General features: G+C 41.6%; 1 long non-coding RNA gene across 1 annotated transcript; it reads left to right on the top strand.

Annotated features, from left to right (window-relative positions):
- The first annotated feature begins 88 nt into the window (after positions 1-88).
- On the top strand, positions 89-7,166 carry LOC109960532 (uncharacterized). The gene is made up of 3 exons (XR_002275022.1): positions 89-596; positions 3,599-3,687; positions 7,018-7,166. It is a non-coding gene; the product is annotated as an uncharacterized LOC109960532 (long non-coding RNA).
- Positions 7,167-16,030: the final 8,864 nt, after the last annotated feature.

Raw genomic sequence — 16,030 nt, 5'->3', positions numbered from 1 at the left:
AGCAAGACACTGAACCCCCAGTTGCTCCCGGTGATGTCACCGGTGTGTGAATGTGTGTGTTTGGGAGTGCGAATGGGTGAATGGCCGAATAATGTGAAAGCGCTTTGAGTGTGCTGTAAGAGCATAGAAAGGCGCTATACAAATATAAGACCATTTAGGGTGTACCCCATCTTAGTAGTTTAATCAATGCATCATATTTTTTAGGATCATCATATGCTTTGTATATAAAATAACTACAGTACAGCTGTCAAATAAATGTAGTAGAGTAAAAAGCACAGTATTTCCCTCTGAAATATAGTGATGCAAAAGTATAAAGTGGCATGAAATGGAAACACGCAAGTCCAAGTACATCAAAACTGTACTTCAGGACAGTATGTGAGTAAATGGACTTTGTTACCTTCCTCTGCTGGTTTTGCTTGTTTTGCATTTGAAGTGTAACATTGCGAACTAGTTTGAGTGTTGGGTTTTTACGAGTGCACCCACCTGATTCTAATGTCTGTTTTTCCCTTTGTTTCTTCCTCTTTCTGGAGAGTCACAGTCCTCCTGTGAGACCCCTCCTTGTTCCCCATCCTCCCCTTGGTGTACACCCTCTGGAGGTAAGGGCCTTAGCTTGTGTGTGTGTGTGTGTGTACACAGTCTGCCCCCCCCAGCAAAAGCGGACATGCAGTCTCCCTGGCTTCCGTTTCCCTCTGCACGCCCGCTGCTGGAGTATTCACGCTTTAGGCTGTTTTCTTTGAGAGAGAGACATACAGAGACAGAGGGAGAAAGACAGTATAAAAATATGTAAATGCTATTGTTGAAGTGCAGAATAAGAGAGGGAGAGCACTCCTTTTACACCCCCTCCTCCTCCCTGCTACCACTGTTGCTGCTTCCACTTCCATCCATCCCCTGGATTTGGGGTGGGGTGGGGTGAGGGGTGGGGGGGAATAAGGCTTTAGGCCAGAGTTAGGTGTTAGGTGTGACCCCTGCTACCTCTGTTGCTGCTTCCACTTCCATCCATCCCCTGGATTTGGGGTGGGGTGGGGTGAGGGGTGGGGGGGAATAAGGCTTTAGGCCAGAGTTAGGTGTTAGGTGTGACAGAGAGAGAGTCAACAGGGGCAGGATATTAAAAATATGCTCAAAGGCCACTATTGTCTGTTTCATTGAGGCCTTTTTCTGGACCTTGTAGTAGAAAGACAGAAAGAGATACACACACACACACACACACACACACACACACACACACACACACACACACACACACACACACACAGAGAGAGTGAGAGAGATGGGCAGTTATTGAGAGATAATGAAATCCATCTCAAACCACAAAGCCAGATCTGCAAATGTCCCTGGGAGCAGGATAGAGAACAGGTCAGAGGTTTTTATCATGTACTATACTGCTCTGGCAACATCACATTAAAATAATCATACCAATAAATCTTACTTGAATTAAAGCAACTGAGCGAGAGAAAGGCAGATATATAAGCTACGTCCCAAATTTGAGCAGTTTTCAAAAAGGTCACAGGAGTGTTTTCACTTCTGGGTGATTAGACCCCTGCTGACAAGGAAGCTGGGACTATTAGAATGAAATAGGTGTAACTTGTTCCGCCCCAACAGGTGCAACAACGCTAACAGTGGAGTAAGAGACATGTCAGTCTGTACACACAAACACTGTCCTGGGAACAGTGGTGGGCAATACTCTTAAATCCCAAAGTAGAACCACAGAAAATATTTCATGTGTCACAGCTGTAGAAAAACAGATAACATTCAAATGAATGATGGCTGAATTCCATTTAGCTGCTTAGGTAATGTGCATCCTAGCACACTGTCTGCTGTAAGAAAGGCCTGTTCAAATCATTAAGTAAAAATTATAATAGCACAAGGCAGAAATGCTCAATTTCAAGTAAATGTTCCATCTTCTAATTTTTATTCCAGAGTATTATCACTTCAAGTGTCAAAAGTAAAACATACTCATAACACAGTAACAATAGAATTGCCACTTGTTCAGACTGGCAACATAACAGAGCAGATTCAAAAAGTCAGAGTGCAAACTTTAGAGTGTGCTGTTGATATGCCCTACTGTCGCACAATGCACTGGACACAACTGTCCTATAGTGCAAAGGAACGGAGGAGCAATACGCACATTAAAGCATCACTGCGAGTGCATTCATTGCATGAATTTATAATTTAGTAGGAGTCATGACCTGCTGGTGATTTGGTATTCTATCTGAAAAACCAGTATAATACAATTTGTATGTATCACTTACTGTAAATAGTGAGGACAAAGTCTAAAATTGAGATATGGCTACAGGAGGACACATCCAGACCTTTCAGCTGTTTGTTGTCTAACTTCACTTAACATCCTGTATATGTTCAAGCTACACAAATTCAAGATACACAAGGAAGAAAAAACAAGTGCACAGTAAAAACAAAAGAGTGGAACATACAGAGAAAGTCACACACATATCGAAAAACTGAGACTAAAACAAACTTAAAGACAAACAACACACACCCCGACTCAGACCAGCACACATGCTCAGAGGGAGAATAAGAGTGTAGCCCTGTGAAAGTGGGAAGCCCATTTGTAAAGCCCTCACGCTCTCAGGAAGACTTTTTGAAGTGATTATGAAGATAGTTCAGATCAAAGGATTTGACAAGTCTGAGTGCGTGCCAAATATGAGGACGGGTAATCACACTGAAGCCCCTCCATACAAGATGGCAGTGGTCCCCCCCAGCTGCTTTGCAAATGTAATGTGAAGCGTATGGATAAACTGATTATTGAGGGATGGAGGGATGGGGTTGGCTGAAGGGACCAAAAAGACAAAAAAAATCTCCACAACTTGTAGAAATTAGAGAGGAAGATATAGTGCATTTAATAAACTCTGGGGATGGGCAGTGTCACAAAAATGATGATTGATTCTCTGCCACTAGCACAGGTCTAAATGCTCTAATTCAGGAATATCAGTGGGAACATTAGATGATGAGGCAGTGTTTCCCCTGGTGGGATGGTAGACTTGGGGCTGGGAGACTGTGTTTTTCTTCCTTCCTCTTTTTCTTCACTAGTTATTATAGATTACTCCATAATCCTCACCACCTAAAGACATTTTTGTCAGTGAAGCTCAGGGATAGAGCTGGTGGGATTTTTTTTTATATATCTCTGCTCGTACTCATTTCCCCTCAGCATGATGTCACATTGTCATGTCTTCTACTGAAAATACTCTAATGCCAGCTCCTCTCAGATATACTATTTCATAAGGTATTTTGGCAGAGCTGAGGAGGGACTTAACCGTTTATGTAACCAGACATTTTCTACACTATGTGCACTATTTCAGTTTTTATGCATGTAAAATGTGACTGCTCATCATGTAACAGAATTGCTGACAATGTGTTGATAAGTGTTTTTATGAATTAAAACAAGTGGAAAAGTCTTGTGTAGGGCATGAATACCTCAGTGGAAAGGTAAATGACAGGTTGTACCACTGTCATTATGCCAAGTAACTCACTTTTACCATATCTGAAGTAATTTGCTGTGCCTGAAACATTAAGTGGTTTAAATTCCAAACTCCACTGCAAAAAGTACCATTTTATTGCTGTTGTGTTCTGTCTGTCTCTACAGGATTTTAGGACTCTGGAAAAAAGTCAAGGTGGTCTATTATTACAAGACATCACTGTCAATTGAGAACCATCTATTTATTTCCAAATTAGGTGAGTATTCCTTTTTGGTTTGAGAAAACCAATCTACATTTGACAGCAACAACACTATTTAAAACCCCTGTGGTATATCAGTAAAATGCACCGTCACAAAGCCAAAGACAAGGCTGTTTTTCTTGGCTCATTTGTCTCGATGGCTCGATGTTTGGTAGATACATCGTTTTGCACAGGACAGTGACAATGTATTTTCCCAACACTGTCCTCAGAAAACAATGGGCTCTTGAAAGAAGTAGCAGTGATCTGACTATAGGACACAGTGAAACTGAGCCAAATACTTTAACTAACCAAAATGTGTTTCTGTGCATGCCCTACTGTTCTTGCTTTAATGCAATCAACTGCATAATAAAACCAGATCCACAGAAGCAACACTCTCTGTCTATTTTGTCCTCTGTCTGCATGTCACTAGATTAGCCAGTTAAGTCCTAATATTAAAAACCAAGTCTTTTTCTTTCATTGTTTGAGGCGATTAAAGTGGTCCTGGAGTGGCTCACTCAGAGTCACCGAGTGTCCATTTGTCCAGTCAGAAGACGATGTGCTTCTTTCTGTCTTTATCTCTGTATGTGTGTTCTGAATGACCCTTGTTGAGGGACAAATGTCCCTTTGAGGGCGCTTGGACAGATGGATGGACGGGGCGACTCAGTGACAGACACAGAGGACTGAGGCTCCAGTGTAGCCGTCGCCACGTGGCCTGAATCCCCTTTCATCTCCACAACTTGTGCATTTCCTGCCTCTTTCACTCACAAAAACACAAGCAAACTATGATGCAGCACACAGTGAGGGATAGATTTAAAGACTGGTGTTTTTCGGGAAGATACTCAGGCTGTTTTTCAAATGATAACTGCATTCAAACAGCTCCTGGTCTTATTTATATAAAAATATTTTTGGTTTAGTTTACTTGCAAATAAATGCCAAAAGCTGACAAGAGCACAGAGACAGAGAAGCAGGAATACAAACTGTGCTGGTGAGAAAAAGAAATCCCATGGAGCTGATAAGAGAAAAAGAGAAAAGAAGGAAAAAGCACGTTCACTAGCACAGACACAGGTGAATTTGTCACAGAAACAAAATAGAGCCAAAACAGATGCAGAGTGGCACTGTGCAGTTTGGTTCTGCATACAGAACTGAAAAAACCACCACCAATAATAATAATAATAATAATAAAAAACCTTTAATTTGAATTGGCCATCTTTGACCTCTCATTTTTCTACACAAACACCATGGTGGACAGAATTCTCTCCTCTTTAACCCTGCTTTAAACCTATAAATGCTACTGTCCTTAACAATTAATCAATAATGTTTTATTAGTGACTGCAAATGCATCACAAAACCCAAGGTGACTGCAACACCATCATGCTCCTCCACCCACGAAGCCACATATTCAGAAATGAAATGGATTTGTAGCTCAGCTGAACCTTCCTCTTCCCCTCTGCTTCGATGTGTCAACAAGAGACATCAGAGTGATTGGTCAGTACTGAGGGCAGATGGCTATTGATTGGCTGGTCATTAGGACAGAGCGGCCCGGCGGGAGTATCAGGGCTGACACCGTTAACACCAAGCACCGCCGTGTCGACCACTCTTTAACGAACAGCCATCAACCGACTGGGACCCGACCATTGACCCAGCAGCTCCCTGCAATCCCTTTCCCGAGGCTGGAGTGTGAGTAAAAGGCTGTGGTGTGTGGTGGTATTGATCCCTGGATGAGACACTGGGGCCACAGAGGAAAACTGTAACAGAGACAAGTTTAGAATCACAGTGAGAGTGATGCTTAGCTCTGACAGTGGAGCCCGGCCTCTGGACGTTTGGTCAAAGGTCTTAAGATGCAAATAGACAATGAAAGGAAAATATAAAAACACAAAAGGAGTACATTGAAACGCACTTCTCAAACCTTTTGGCAACATGCATAGGAAATCTTGTTTAGTCCTAGTGTATATTTACATTTTACGCTTTCTTTCACACTACTCTGATTGTTTGGAATCTGCATGATATCAAGAAACAAAAATGCTCCCAAAAATATGCTGCAGTAACTGTTGTGAAATCTGTAATCAAATGGAACAAACACAAATAAAATGTGGTCATGTTTTCTTGTGTAGCTTTATACGGAACAGTTTTACTGTATACTGGGGGGAAGCCTTTTTAATAAAATGTAATCAGTTTGTGATGATAGTGCAGCAACTACATTTGCAGTAGAATAATAAAACAGACATTCTCAGGCTGAACAGGTGTTGATTTGATCATCTTTATTTGAATCTTTCCTGCATTGTAACATGTTATCAGCACAAATTTTCCACAGCTGTCTTTGCACCGCCTTACTCAGATCCCATGATATTGTGACAATTTACTTTTTACTGACACCAAATTTTGCCACTTCTTATACTGCTGCTGTTTGATTATGATCCTACAAATGTACCTCTGATTGACTTGAGCTAACAGGGAATGAAGCCATGATCTGTTCAGCATGCAGCATTAGCTATATGCTTCAAATGTCAGTAAACCTGTTAATGCTGTGTATCTCAGGTGTTTGACCATTTGGCTGATTTGACGTCTTCATAGCAAGACTTGGCAGAGGTACAAGTGAACCAGAGTGGATTGGCTCAGCACTGCCGTGCCTTCTGGGGTGCCTGCACATAAATCTCTATGTGTTCATTTGTGTGTGTGTGTGTGTGTGTGTGTGTGGGAGAAAGAGAGAAAGTGTTTGAGTGTGTGTGTGAAAAAGGAAAAAGATGCAATCTTGTGTCTGTGCTCCTGCAAAAAAAAAAAAATCCAAAAAAAACCCCCACAACAACAAAAACCAGGCTTCCAGTGTGTGACAGCAAAGCCCACTTTGGCTCAGTTGCTCATAGAAATATCATCGCAGTAGTTGTAGTTATCACAATAGCTTGAGAAAGAGATTAACATAATTGTGAAATATTTAGATACTGAGTTTGCACATTAGCTTGCTCTACTTTTGTCTGCAGATAATCTCTAGAAAAGCACCAGTATGTTAAATCTGGCTTGATCTTAAGACACATGATTCACTTTTAACACACAAAAAAAAATCATGCTTATTTTAAATGAGTCTGGTAAGTGGTTGCAATCACAGAGTGAACTGTGAAAGCTGAGGAAATATTTCCTGACATCAGGGGAGTGAGGGATGTAAATGGCAAATAACCACACGATGGAGACAGTCTGAGATGTCTGTGTGTGTGTGTGTGACCGACTATGTGTGCAGCAAGTGTGTCAGTTTGAGTGTGTGAGGGAGAAAGCGACGGGCTGTGATCAGAAAGCGAATGAGCCATTTCACCGGCTGCAGTCCTCCTCTCTCTTCCTCTGTGCGTCTGTGCCTCGCAGGGGAAGCCCAAGCTGTGGACAGCAGTGGAAATGAGCTCGGCCGTGCAGTAAGTGTGGCGACCTTGTGGCTAACCCCATGCTGTTTCCACCGCTCTCCCCACTAAATGATGCCTACTGTATCCTGCTCAGGAGGTGGAGGAAGACAGAGCTCAGACCTTAAACCCCACTGCCCCCCCCCCCCCTCCCAGTTCTCTCTTATCAGCCAATTTGGATGAGTAAAGCAGCGAAGACGTGATAATTCTATTTACAAAGGACATTTTGACTGCCTATTTGTGACAGTGTTGGTTTGTGCCAGTAGTGTTGAACTTGTAGGCATACAGTATATTACTGATATATTTTCAATTTCAACAATAAAAAGGTCCACTAAAGGCCCTGAAAACCTATTTTGGTGTTCTACATAAATATACTACTTTCTACCAATGTTAAGACAAATGTGGTTATTTCACGTGAAATATTTCTGTATTTATTGTTTTCTCTGAGCTCTTTGTCAGCATTTGAATGAGAAGGTGATGACATTTAATGGGTTGCTTGGGCACCACCAGTCAAATATGGTCAAACCACACCCACAGAGTCCTGAGATTTTTTTTAGTTACTGATAATAGTGCTATTAAAAAATACTTAAGATCTGAAATTTCCAGGAACTTTGAACATAGCATGTTTAACAAATATGACAGTTCATTATTTTAAGAACTGACAGTTATTCACAGAAGATGCTTGTGAGATATTAAATATAAATATTGTAGTTGTCTCATGCAATGTTTTATATGTATGATTTACCTGTATTTTGTATTTGTGGGTCTGAAACATTTGTTCATGCATGAGTTTGTAATGATTAATGATTGATCTTAAAGCTATGCAGCACTTCAGTACTGCACTTTGAAATGCTGACAAATCAAAATGTCAGTAAAAAAAGCATAAAATAAAACAAAAAAAAAATATTTATAGTGTTATTCAATTGAAACTATTTATTTCTTATTTTACTGAGTGAAACAATTGCTACACACATGGGTGTTAATGTTGTAAATCCTATGTTTAGGCCAGCACTCTACAAGAATGTGCCTTACCTCTGTGAAATAGTGAATCATTACAAAATCACTGTTAATATTTTTCAATGCAAAGTAAACATTTACAAGCTTCTTAGTAGCAGCAAAACTGTTTTTCATGTTTGAAAATGTGTCTGTCTGTCTAATAGGGTAATGCATGTAACAGTTTCCAACCCTGGGTGGTAGCCAAACGTTTCTATAAGAAAACATATATTAATAACTAGATGAAGACATGAAAAGTTGTTTTTAGCTGGACTACAGTAATGGAAAACCAGCAGCCTTCCTGCATGCCACATTTAGCAAGATCGGTCTGAAACCTTTATTCACATTCAAAAATGGCACTGACAAGGTAACAGCAGTGAACTCAGGAGAATTACATACAGTATAGTAGATTGTTTGGTTTGTAACCACAAGTCCCAACACCAGCTTTAAGGGTAATTGTCTTGTCCTAAATGTCAAACGCTATCAGAGTTTTGATGTTAAAGCTGAAGCTCTTCAACTGTCAACAAAACTGCACTATGGAAAGGGGCATATACAAAGTAGAGACCAGGGTTGGAAAGACAGAGGAGGAAAAACTATAAAAAGTTGGATAAAGAGAGTGAGAGAAGTGGGAGGAAGAGTTGGTAAGTTCCAGCTGGCTCCCCTACAACAGCGCAAACCCGCGCGGGCCTTCAGCAGGCACAGGTGGTATTGCTCACTCCAATTTAGCTCAAATCCCCGACTTGAAATAGTGCGGCTGTCAGAGGCAATATGCAGTGCAAGATGGACTGCTGACTCCGGCCGAGGGGAGAAAACATTTAAGTAGGACTGGAAGGGAGTGAGCGGGAGGAATGGAGGGAACAGGGAGGGGAAGAAGGAAACCCCCCACTGAGCTCTTCCCATCCAGCAGCAGCACATGTTCACTGTAAGCTCCATGCAGGCAGAGGTCAGAGTAGCCAGTAGTTTATTTATCACAGGATAGGAGCACCTGCCATATGGGGGAGCCAAGCTGTTAGAGTCTGTCCTGCTGTCCCCTAGAGGGGAAAAGGTGCTGCTGACACATGGGACAGCTGAGTGGAACAAACTTTTAATGCAGAATGTACTGAATATAATATCTGACACTGGTAGAAACCTGTCAGGTAATATAAGACATAGAGCTGGACATGGATGCTGATGTCTTGATTCAATTTGATTCAAAGTGCTTTCTGAGTCTAGGGGACTTTTGTTCTATATTCAACAAGTGAGCAATGTTGTTGTTATACTTGCAGAATAATATTACTTGGTTCTAATATTGTGGACCAAGGATTAATTTTCCTTGCATAATTTAAAAACTTTCCATGGGCCTCACAGCTCATAGCCAGAGATAATATCTCTTCAGTAATGCAAATTGAGAGCTCAGATCAGTGTGCAGTCTTTTTTCACTCCATCTCTCTTGTCGACAGGATCTTTAGGTCTGCTACAACTCAGACTCATCTGACCATCCTGAGTCACAACAGTGTGACACCTTTAGGGCCTGTTGTGACTCAGTGAGGCTAATATAGCCAGCTGTCATCAAAATTGCTTTTTAACATAAAGTAACTATTTGGTGCATGGTTTTAACAAGTGAACCAGAAGACATTTCACACACCATGCAGTCTGAACTGAACCACTTACAGCAACTAACCTCTGTGTAGAGGTAACATTCAGCACAGATGTAACATGTTTACTAAGAAAAGACAAATGGGACTTCAAAAATCAATACTGATTTGTTCAAACAAAAATCACAATTAAGTGGAAAAATCAATATTTTCATCCAGCCCTAATAGCACACAGCCATATTGGACGTGGAGGTTCATAGGTCCTAATAGAACTCCCATTTCAGAACAGCATCAAGTAGTGAGATACAGTCTAAAACCGCTTGCTCAAGTTAAACTGGCAGTCAAAGTACTCAACACCAATCACTGACATCCATCTCAGCAGCTCAGTGTAGTGCACTGCTGAGATGTGATGCCCCAAATTCATCTGAACACTGACCTTGACATAGACATCGCTGCTCCATAGATCATCAAGAGATGACACCACTGATTTTGGCACTGTACTGTACTTCTTAGACTGACCAGATTGCATGTGTTTATTTACATTCCTTAGCATATTATCTCATAATATTGCAGGCATGATAGAATTTTCCTCCAGAATAGGTCAGAAGCAGACATTTTTGGATCAGTTCTGATTCTTTAAAACAAGTTCACAGCAGCTGCGTCAAGGTGGTTTTGGGGCTTCTGGGTGGATTTAGTCAAACTGAAGACACAAGTGTGCACTTGTTTGAAAAGACAGAGAAATAAAATAGCCAGGAAAGGTGTGTGTGTGTGTGTGTGTGTGTGTGTGTTGCTGGCTTTACTGCAACAAAGGTACGATTGCATGGTCCTGAGAAGAAACCTCAAATGTTCCAAACTAAGAAAAGAGGTGATGCAAACAGATTTCAGGTCAGAGGGGAACGAAACACAGATCGTATTTTACGTAAAAGCACAGTAAGCTCTTACCCCCTCATCCTCTGTCTCTCTCACTCACTTTTTTCTTTGTCTCTGTCTCACACACACAGTAACACATACCCACAACACACATACCTACACACCCATCTGTGATATAATTGTCTTAAGTGCAGATGCTCTTTTCAAAGGTGCATTTAATGGTAATGTCTTGCTTCTGAGGATCCCTGGGTGCCTGATATCCAGCAAGCCAACACAGAGAGCACACAGCAGTATGTCACAGCTCACAAACAGCAAGGGATTTAAACAGACACACATACTTTATATATAAGTATATATATATGTATATATAAGCCAACAGAAACAGGAAGCACACAATTAAAATGAGCTCTAAGAGACTAAAATTGTTTTTTTCTTCAACAGGGTGTTTTTAAAGCCTTGTTGTTTTCGCCTGCAGCTACAGCCAGCTCGGATGATGCTGAGTTCCTTACAGAGGGTGAACTAGGCTGCCTTGACTGCACGTTAATGTAGACTACAAATATCTGGAAACAAAAAACAAAAACAAAAAAAAAAAAAACTTGCAAGCTCACTCTTGCTTTGCAGGCTTTAACACCAGCTTTGCTTAAATCAGCTAATTTTGTTGTTCTGCTCACAAAGCAAGGAATATCACTTTACTATACATGAAGAAGAGAAGCATCATTTGAATTTGATAGTATATACAGTATATTTATACTTGTAAGCAGCAAAACAGCATGCTTTCCCACTCTTGTTTCTGAGTGATAACACCTGAAGCACAAACCCACTTGTAACACAGTGCCCAATTACAGCAGAGCCAAGGTTTGAAAACATGTTTTTGTGTATAAAAAATCCCAACAGGAGCAATAAATGGGTGAGTCCACAGACCCGAGACTTGTGGAAATGGCTGGTTACTAGAAATAGAATAAAACTTCTAATTCATATGTAAACAACCACACGACTGTCTTCAGTCTTGGTGTGAGTGTTTGAGCAAAGGACCAATGTGGATCTTCCTCAGCCAGAATGGAATCACTGCAGTTACCTGTGGTCCAAGGCTTTTATGAATGAAACACCAGTCAAACTACAACTGCAGCTAGTAGTGTGATTCATATTAGGGTTGATTCTACCCACATTCCTCCACAGTGTCAAGACTTGACTTTAAAGGTGCTCCCTCTTACCGGCCCCTTGGCTAAAACAGACATGTGTACCTACAGAATACACGCACATACCCAGTCTAGGGTTCAGTGATACACACATCGTCCTTGTCTGGCCAGCGCCCTATCAGGTCAATAGTCTTTCATCTGTGGAAAAAATGTCAGACTCTGCCTTTAATTAAAGAAGTGGCTGGCCACTGAGTTGTCCATCAGACGTGTCAGAACAGAGAGTGAGAGGGAGTAAGAGAGAAAGCAGAGACTTTCATCCTGTGGCTTCAAACACTGCTGAAAATGGAGTTTTAGCCACTTGGTGCTAACACAGCGGACAGCCCCTCAGCATGTGACGACTCTCACCCTGTGGCGTCAGCGGGGAGCCTGCTCAAAAGCACCACACACACAAGCTGACAAAATTGGAAATTCATAAATAGTATGCATGTACGGAAATCGGTGTGCACAAAAGCACACATTGTGCGCACACGCACACACACATTAGAGAGGAGGAACTAAGTAGCCTGTAAAGAAGCTCCAGAAACATAATGACTACTTCTGAGAGAGACAGACTGCAAAAGGGCAGAACATTCCTCTCTGAAAACTGGACTCTTTTATGTATCAGCTCTTTATAGACCTATAAACTAAAGCAACCAAATGCAGTTAACTTTGGAGAGCTCTGAGTTATCGCTCCACATTGACAGCGTGGTATTCATACCTGTCTCTTAAAAGTATGATAGTATAATGCATTTGCACATGGGCGTGTTTGTGCTTGGTGCTTGCCTTGAATCAGATATCCTGAGAACACCTATGTAAACGCTCATCTGTACTAAGGTGACAAATGAAAGCGGTGGAGCAAGAGAGCTGAAGATAAATGGCACAACCCTGGCATGGAGCAATTAAACCTCTCTCTTTGCCCACATTATTCACTTCCTCCTCCTCCCACTCCTCCCTGCTCCTCTCTCCAGGGGGCCCCAGCCTCACTTTGTTTGTTTTAATTATTTTTCCATATGCAAATGCGCCTTTCCTTCATAATTGCTGTATGAGCTCCTCATCTCTGATTTGGAAAATTTTGGGGGGGTAGTGACAAGTAGAAAGTTTGGGTGGAGGAAAGAAAAAGCACTGGTTATCGATTCCAGGGGAGCCATCTTTGGAGAAGTCGTCAGCTAGTAGTGCTAAGGTAATCAATCCTTGATATACATTATGCCACCTCCCCCTTTCCTCCATGTACTAGCAGCGTGAGAAGTGTTAATGTTACCTCGCGACATCAATCACACACTGTGAGAAGAGAGGGGAGGTGGTAGGATGCAGAGACGAGTGCAAGAGGAAGGAGGGAAGGGGAGGCAGAGGAAGAGAAGCACAGGAAAAACAAGGAGACAGGAATGAAGAATATGTCAAAGGAGTGCAAAAAAGAAAGGAAGAAAAGATAAAGGCCGCTCTTTGGTAGAAGCTGATGATTAGTTTTTGGCAGTGAAAATTTTCAGAATTAACGATATGGCTATTGACTTCAGAAGAAAACATCATTTCCACATCCTCACTGCTAAAAGGCAATAGGTTGAAAGTGCTGAGAGACTTAAGTACCTCACTATTACATTGGAAATAAATTGACCTTTGACATAAACACTGAAGCAACAGAGTAACAAAGACTATTTTCTGCTGATGTTCGATGTTTTTAACAGACCCCAAGGCCCCCAGTTTTTATATGTGAGCTGTATTTGGATATTTTAGCTGGAGAAAAAAATGCATTAAACTTGGATCTCAGCCAGGTGCAAATGACATCTGTACAATTTGGCAACATGCCACACAAGATGTCAAAAGGTTGACTAACAGTAAGTCCTCCTAATTAAACAAAATGCATCTTTTTACTATGTGGCAAGTCTATCAGCAGGACAACATCATTTGTCTGTGCCTTCCAGCGCTGTTACAAGTCTCTGTATAGTAAATGTAACCATATTTATATTGTCTGTATAAACATGCTGCATAAACAGCTACTTGGTTCCAGAGCACAGCACCTTATTCTTACTGGAAGCAGGTTTTAGTCACATGGAATGTGACTAAATGTTCATAAATGTTAATTCTATACTTTATTTTTGTTTTTCTGGTGACCATACATTTTCACTTTGGGGATCTATGTAAAAAAAAAAAGATGAAGAAAAACTAACTTTACAGCATTGTCAGTAAAGCCAAGCAACAGGAGTTATGGGAAATGTGGTTTACAATAAACAAAGGCTTCCACTAATCGTACTACTGCTGTGAGGCAGAGGCTACTCATCATCTTGACTGTGGTCTCATCTGTTTAGCATAATTATCCAAAGGTATAACAGTTAATTAGCAATGATATATTGATGTTTGAAAATGTTTCACTAATAAACACAAAACATCACAGCAAGAACAAGGAAAAAGATAAAGATGCTTTCATATTGCCTCTGAATAGGCCAAAACCTAACCTGACTTAAAAATACAGCAATATCACAACAATGAATTCAGAATGGAAGGATGTGGAAAAGGATGGGCAGAAAAGATCCAGAAAGTGCAGCAAGTATGAAAAACAAATCAAAAACTAAATTTATGAAACTGCAACCATTTTTTATCATAAATAAATCTGACAGTTTTCCATCCTAAAGTACAAAATAAATGTTTTGAGGGAGGCGTGGACTACTGTAACTCTTTACTATCAGGATGTCCCAATAATTCCCTAAAAATCCTCCAGTTAATCCAAAATGCTGCAGCCAGAGTACTGACAGAGAGATCATATCTCTCCCATATTAGCTTCTCTCCACTGGCTTCCTGTAAAATTCAGAATAGAATTTAAAATCCTTCTCCTAACATACAAAGAGCCTTTAGCTATCAAGCTCCTCTCCTATGGAACCAACTCCCAGTCTCAGTTCAGGAGGCGGACACCCTCTCTACTTTTAAGATTAGACTTAAGACGTTCCTTTTTGATAAAGCTTATAGTTAGGGCTGGATCAGGTGACCCTGAGCCTTCCCTTAGTTATGCTGCTATAGGCCTAGGCTGCTGGGGGGCCCCATGATGCTCTGAGTTTCTTTCCCCTCCCCTCCTGCTCTGCTCTGCTCTGCTCTCCTCTCCTCTCCTCTCTCTCCCTATGCTTCTATATGCCACCATTACACATTACTAACTTTGTGTCTCCTCTCTCCCGTAGTGTGTCCTCTCTCTCTCCCTGTACCTTTCTGCAGGTTGCCCTGGGCCTGGAGCGCTACGTCTCTGATGAGCAGTCACCAGCCACATCGACCTGATCAGTGTTTGTTTGTTGTGTCTTGTTGCTTTTCTTCTTTTGTCTCTCCTCTATCCACTCACCCCAACCGGTCGAGGCAGAAGGTCTTAATGAGACAGTCCATTAAACACAGAAAAGGACAGAGACAGACACTGGGAGGGAGACATGAAGGTTTGGAGGGAAAGACAGTGAGAGAGAGGAAGAGGGTGGAGTGAGTTGGCTGTGCGCTCAAAGACAAGAGAACAAACCCCTCAAAGTCATTCAGCTAATCCATCTCGACAACACTGAAGCCTCATCATATCGACCCCTCCCTCAGCTGTACACACAAACACACACATTTCACTCCTTCCCTGACAGGCCCTATCCCCACCACCCCCACCAGCAGCAGCTCCTCTCCGACTGTTAAAAGGAGAGAGGGATGAAACAAGCAGGAGGTGGAGGAAGGTCAGGGGGGAGAAGGGAGGGAGGAAGGGATGGGAACAGCTGAGGACCATGCTGTGGGCGATGCGGCGGCATGGACGGTGGGTTCCTGAATGCCTCACCCCCAACCCCCACCTGACTACTACAATAACTACCAACCTCCTACAGCTGATGACTTCACTAACTGACCACCCACATCTCATGATTTCCAACAATAGACAGAATAAAGGTTGGGAATTCTCACTTTCTGAAACCTTCCTTGCATAAAAATCTAACCAGCCCTTACTGAAGTGTTTTGTTTTTTTTTTTTACTTAAAAACTACAGTTCTTCAGGTGCAAGATTCCTAATAGAAGGAGGTGAAAGAGATTTCAAGCTACAATATGCTGCATTTCACCCGGAGTCACTGAGGTGTTTTTACTGGGTCTACCTTCTTTCCTCCCCCTCATTTGGTCGAGTTCCCGCTCCAACGCTTGTCACTCAGCTTGATGAGCTGTCAGCCTTGAATCAACGTCCAGGCAGAGGCCGAGGCAACGGGCGAATGCAGCCAATCTGCAATTAAAGGAAATGTAAACAATAATATGATTGCATTCACCCTGCTTTAAAATGGGTTTTTGTGCAATATTTCAAATGATCATATCAGCATCTATGCATGTTTAAACCCAGTTACTTCACACCACTAATGACCTTCTGAAAACTCTCACAGCTTTTTGGAATC

This window comes from Monopterus albus, unplaced genomic scaffold, assembly GCF_001952655.1.
Source record: "Monopterus albus unplaced genomic scaffold, M_albus_1.0 scaffold48.1, whole genome shotgun sequence".
Lineage (NCBI taxonomy): Eukaryota > Metazoa > Chordata > Actinopteri > Synbranchiformes > Synbranchidae > Monopterus > Monopterus albus.
The sequence above is the reverse complement of the archived record's forward strand: the minus strand, read 5'-3'. Positions and strand labels throughout refer to the sequence as shown.